This window comes from Diuraphis noxia, unplaced genomic scaffold, assembly GCF_037042655.1.
Source record: "Diuraphis noxia isolate RWA-SAM2 unplaced genomic scaffold, SU_Dnox_SAM2 contig0003, whole genome shotgun sequence".
NCBI lineage: Eukaryota > Metazoa > Arthropoda > Insecta > Hemiptera > Aphididae > Diuraphis > Diuraphis noxia.
In genome coordinates this window covers 16,017,533-16,024,231 of record NW_028301713.1, presented here as the reverse complement: position 1 = coordinate 16,024,231, position 6,699 = coordinate 16,017,533, and the positions used below count along the sequence as shown (strand labels likewise).

Here is a 6,699-nt window from a genome sequence, read left to right as displayed (position 1 = left end):
ATGTGTGACGTGAAAAACGAGCAACGAATCGTCATCAAGTTTCTGGTGAAATCTGGTGAAAAAACGGCCGAAATTTTTCGTAAATTGCAGCGTGTGTTCGGTAATGACTGCTTATCAAAACCACGTGTGTATGAATGGGCATCACGTTTCGCATCAGGTCGAGAATCGACGCAAGATGATGCAAGGTCGGGTGCCCCTAAAATTGTGCACACTAGGCAAAATGTTGAACGTTTGAGTGTGTTGGTGCGAACTGATCGACGCCTCACAGTCCGAATGATGTCCAGTGAACTCGGGATCAATAAAGAAACCATTCGCCAGATGTTACATGGTGATTTACTGATGCGCAAGCTCTGTGCAAAGCTTGTTCCGAAAATGCTGACGGTGGAGTAAAAAGAGTTGCGACGGTCGATTTGTGAGGACTTTCTTGAACGAATTCAGAGTGAAGGGCGTGACTGGATGAGTTCAATTATTACGGCAGATGAAAGCTGGGTATATCAATATGACCCTGAAACACGTAGGCAGAGCAAACAGTGGATTGAAGAGGGGGGAGAGCGCCCAACGAAAGCCAGGATGTCTCGAAGCCAAATCAAAACCATGCTGATCTGTTTCTTCAATGTTAGGGGTATTGTGCACAAAGAATTTGTTCCACAAGGTCAAACAGTGACAGGAGTATTTTATATTGAAGTTCTTAAGCGATTGTGTCATAGAATGTCTCGTGTAAGGCCGGAATTAGCCAAAAATGGTTGGATCCTTCACCATGACAATGCGCCTGCACACTCCTCATTAAAAGTCCAACAGTTTTTGACCAGTAGGAACATAACAACGCTCCCCCACCCCCCGTACAGCCCCGATCTGGCTCCACTGGACTTCTGGCTATTTCCAAAGTTAAAGGAACCAATGAAAGGACATCGCTATGAGGATTTGGAGGACATTCAACGTGCCGTAACAACGGTGTTGAAGAGTTTAACTTCTGGAGACTTCCAGGAGTGCTTCCAGAAATGGGAAGAACGCTGGACCAAGTGTGTTAGACTCGGAGGAGAGTACTGTGAAGGCATGGGCGCATAAATTATTGTAAATATTAAATAAATGTTATAAAATTAAAAATTCTCGTTATTTAATTGCCACACCTCGTATCTAAAAAAATTGGAAAATCAAATTGTACTTTTTAAATTACATACATAGTATTCATATCAATAATACTATGGTCGGATCAACCGGAGCGGCGGACTAGCCGAGGGCGTATGAGAGGGGTTCTACTGTAATTGTCAAAATCTGTCTCTGTATAATAATTAGGGGTTGCATACACAGAATAACATAATAAATTAAATAATCCTGTTGTTCCTTCATATGTTTTTCCATTTAAATTAAATTACCATCATTAAATACTACTACATCTTTTCCAATCATATATTGTTTATTATGAGTATTATAATATAATCCAAAAACTGAATTATTAATTCGAGGTAAATATTTGGTTGTATTTGGACCTAAAGTTATTATATTCTTTGAGGGCATATTTTTTTTTAATTGGTGACCTTATTTCTAGAGGTGATTTAACTGGAGTATTTGAACCATCTGTCAGCCTTAATATTTCTGGTCCTTTATATGGAACCATCACTTTTTTCATATCTTCGTCAGTTTTAATACTTATTTCTTTAAATTCATTAACTGCATTTACAATATTTTTTAATTCATTTGTTACTGGTCCAAAAGATTTTTCCTTTTCTTCTTCAGCATATATGTTTCTTAAAGCCGCATTTTTATAATCCTTCTTTAGCTTATTTTTAAGTTCAATTATTCTGTCTATTTCCCTAATTGAAACTTTTTCATTTTTTTCATTACAGAACCTCCTCTTTTTCTATCTTTTTCCAACCTTTTCATTCCTTGTAAAAAAATATTTCTCATATCCTTTATATCCATTTAATATGAAAAAATTTTAATAACCGTTTGCGTTTGCGTTAATGTTTATGTTAATATCTACGTTTGGGTTTGCGTTTGCATTAATATCTACGTTTGGGTTTACGTTTGCGTTGCTGAATTTGTTATAAATGTGTATACCTGTTAAATCAATAGATATAAACCCAAACTTATTTTTCCAGCAAGTTGAACATAAATTTTAAATTTATCAAAAGCTATATCATTACTCAAAAAATCTTTCCATATTCTCCTAATATAAAAATCTGACTGCTTAAATATAATTAAAAAATTACAATTTGTTCTTATTTCTTTTAAATCTAATAAACTTTAATATTCTGACTTATATAAATACACGGAATATTTTTAGATCTAGATCTTACAAAATAATCTTTTATTCTATCTTGTTTATCTAAAATATAATCATCAAAAACAACTAAACTATCTGATTCACAATCATCAACAGATACTATCTCTTCATTAGATATATATGCCTCAACATCATCCACACCATCAAATATGTCTTTTATTTTTTCATAGATTGGTTGCTTAATATTCTTTGTAAAAATATAAAGATTTTCAAAAGGAATCCAATACTTAATAATAATATTTGTTTAATAAATTGGTTTTCCCCGACCCGGACGATCCTATAATTAAACATCTCATAGGTATTGGAAATATTGATTCTGATATAATATTATCATCTAAATGAAACAATGTAATTTCATATTTTTTATCCATTTAATAAAGAAAAATAATATAAGCTTATAAATTAAATTTCCTATTAAAATTGTCTCTTACTAAATATAATATAAAAAATAAAAAATATCTGAATTAAAAAATTCTGACGCAATACCTTTAAAAGTACGTTTAAATAAACAGGGTAACAAATAAATTAAATTATCAGAATTGGAAATTAACAAAAAGTATGAAGTTACTGGTTTTGAAATTATTAACACTAATCAAAATGAAAAAATCCCTGTAATACTGGATAATAAATATAAACTCTTTTTACCAAATAGATATTTAAGAATTATCTCTAACAATCTATATGAAATGAATGATTTTCAGTGGAATACATTTTACATTTATTACAGACATGAAAAAATGTTTGATAATGGAAATGTATACCATCATTTAGAGTTTGAAGCTGACATTCCAGATAATGTTGCAGATAATTTAATAAAAGAATTAAATACAGAATATTTCAAATACAAATACAAATATATACAATTATCTAATCTAAATATCAATGAAAAAAAATAGAATAACATCCTTTAAAAAAATAACTACAAAATATGTAGAAAGAGTTTTTGTTTTATTAAATAATAAACATATATTATATTACCTTACAGATTTGTTAACACTATCTCTAAACAAGATATAGATAGATATAATGGTGAAATGTATATCATATATAAAGGAAAAAAAGTTCTTGACAGTGGGAAATCAATCAATTTGATAGAGTTTGAATAACTTATTAATATTTTTTCACTAATAAATGAAATTAATTAAAATCATATTATATAATCATATCTATTCATTTAGAACATTATATACATAATGAAAAACAAAAAAAATGTCTATTGGACTTTATGCTTTCTCATTTCCCCGTTCTGATAATTTAATTAAAATTGAAAAGATTGCCAAATTACAACTAACAATAACATAATTAATATCAATAATGGTCAATATACTAAAGAGCAACTAAATAAATTAATCAGTCCTTTAGTTATATCTTTTGTTGTAAAAAGGTTAAAATTGAATCCCCGTGTTACTGTAGTGATCACGTCGCCTACAGGTATCAGTAGTCAAGGATGATGTTTGGAAGGTGACTCTTGAGTTAATTACACAACGTAGAATTGTTCTTAATTAGATTAATTGTTTATTTATTGTGGTAAAACATATATTTATTTATAACATGAAAGCTGAATGTAAGTTAAGTATTCTGAATGATTAGAATAAATTCGGACTCGAATATTTTCTAAGTTCAAAATATTGTTTATAAGAAATTTTCTAAGTCCAATAAATTAAATTAAACAACAGACTGGCGTGAAGGTGCTCTGGCTAGTCTGGTCAAGTCGCGTCTGAATACAGGCCAGGCCGTTTCGGGGTCTCTTATATAGTGCTACCCTCTACTCCCATAGTCTACTTGCTCTTGTCGCTGTTCTCACGGATGTGGTATACTTATCTAGATTGACGGAAATGCCACTCGCCCACGTACGAGCTAAATGCGTATCACATGCAGCTACAGACCTCAATAATTTATATTATTATTAACATTATTATTATGTAAAAATATACATTATAATATTACATTATGACATTGTTTCTTGTAACTTTTTTATTGATGCATAACCCCACATCCTGTGCTCGCCTATCAATGATCTTTTATGGTCGTCTAACCACATGATTTCGTGTTGCCCTAACGTCAATGATTTCCACGAAATGCTTTCTCTCTTATAATTACAAAAGGTTCGGCTGGTACCTAGTTGACCGTGAACTAGACAATGCGGGACGCTAGTCCATAGCATTACTATAATCTAGATGAAAACTTAAAAAAATATCTGGGTTTTGAATATCTAAATTTTATAAAAACAAGTAACAAAATAATGATTTACTATCCTACTTCAGATGAAAAATATATAAATATAGAGAAACAATGTGAATTTAGATTAGGTCGAAATGGTCAAATCCCGTTAGGTACAATATTTATAGGTGTATATTCATTAAGTGAAATTGAAAATGTATTTAATTCATTCGGAGCTAAATTTGTGGAGGATTTTCCTAAAATAAGTCTTGAACTAATTGAAGGTTTTATAAATATTACAACCTCAATCGGTCTATGTTTTGATGAATATTTATCAAATTGCTTAGGCTTTGATTACATTGGAGACTTTAAAAAACAGATCATTCCTATAAATAAAACATGTCCAGATGTCCTAAAGGGAAAGGAGCAGCATTTGGTATTGAGTATACACCACCAGACATTGCTTACACGCTAATAGGATTAAAACCTCCAACATTTTACACACAAAGATTCTTAAAAGATATAAATGGGATTATTGAAACAAAAGATATCAAAACTGTAATAGAAAAGAAAAATTACAGTATTGATCAATTAAATAAATTACTACCATCTAATATAAAAATCCAACAAACAAATAACTAAATAAGATATAACAATTACATCTAAAGATTATTATTTATTGGATGAAAATCTAAGGCTTAGTTTAGGATTTGATGATAAATATGTTTATAATCATATTGGGTCGGATAGTATACATGGTCAATATTTTGTAAATAAACTTTTGGAAATACATTGTAATATAATTGAAAAATCCATTTATAACCATAAAACTGAACAATATTTGCATGAAGACGGTGATATCTTATATGTAATCAAATGTGATGTTGAAGGACAATATATAGCTAATGATATTAAATATATTCCTCTAAATGTAAAAGATTTTAAATATATTAAATTATTTATTTCTGATCAAGATAGCAATAAAATAAAAAATATTGAATTTGTCGCTTATTTAATCCTGAAATCATAAAAACATTAAACCCGAAAAAGGGACACGTTATTAATTAGGCATAAGATGTCAAAAGTTCATTTTTTAGAGTTTTTATAAATGATTATAAAAAATATAGTAAGAGATAGATATCCCCGAAAAAGGGACGCGTTTTTAATTATAGTTATTATAAATAGTCATATTTAAATGGAAACATATTTAGAAAAAAATATATTAGTTTATAGAAAAAGTTACAATTATTATACAAAAGTCAGTTTTTGTTTACTAGCTTTAAAATTGTTTCTGAGTAAAATTGGACCAATTGGATATGTTTTATTACCTTTATTAACAATGTTTTCATTATTAACTGGAATTGTAGACATTTTTGAAAAATCTTATAAGCTTAATGAAAGAATTATAGAATACAGAATTTGTTATAAATTTTATAATCAATTGACATTGATGTATAAGTCTAATAAAACAATCGAGGATAGTATATGTTTAAAAGAAGCAAATTTTAAAGAAACTATTAACTTTTTCCCTAGAGAAAAATACTTAAAGCAGACACAACTTAACGGCTACAAGTATACAGTATAATTAAACATTATATTAATTTAATTTCTTATAAATGGGTAATATATATTGTGTTAAATGTAAAAATGATTGTCTGCAAAGTGTAAAAAAATGTAATTCTTTAAAAAGTTGTTTCATTAAAACATAATATTAACTAATTTCTAGTAATATTATAATTTAATATAATATAATATAATATGTGCTCTTAAATATACCTTTTTCCTTCTTATTATCAACAAATGCCTGTAGTCTAATGGTTAATGCGACAGCATGCTTCCTGCCGGTAGCCCGTTCAAATCTCTGTGATTTTTTTGGGATTTTAACTGTTCTAATAAATGCCGCAGCGCGCTCTTCGTAGGAGCGAAGTCAAATAAAAATATCTCAGTATTAAAATGATAAAAAATATGATTTAAATGTAGGTAATAGGTGGTTCAAAGATATTTGGTTTCCATTATTTGAAGAAAAAATATATTAATAACTAGTGACATTTTAACCTTTATACACTATGATATTTCAGGGTGTATTTCCATACACCCTAAAGATATTGAAAATAATAAAGGAAATTTAATTAAAATTCTTGATACCTAATTATAATATAGAATAATAACATGTGTGTGAAATTCACGCATGTTATTATTCTATAAATCATGTTATAATTCTATAAAATTATGCATTTCTTTCTATATTTAACGCG

The 6,699-nt window shown here is 28.9% G+C and overlaps 1 pseudogene; it reads left to right on the top strand.

Moving 5' to 3' along the window:
* Positions 1–390, top strand: LOC149056803 (protein GVQW3 pseudogene; annotated as a pseudogene).
* Positions 391–6,699: the final 6,309 nt, after the last annotated feature.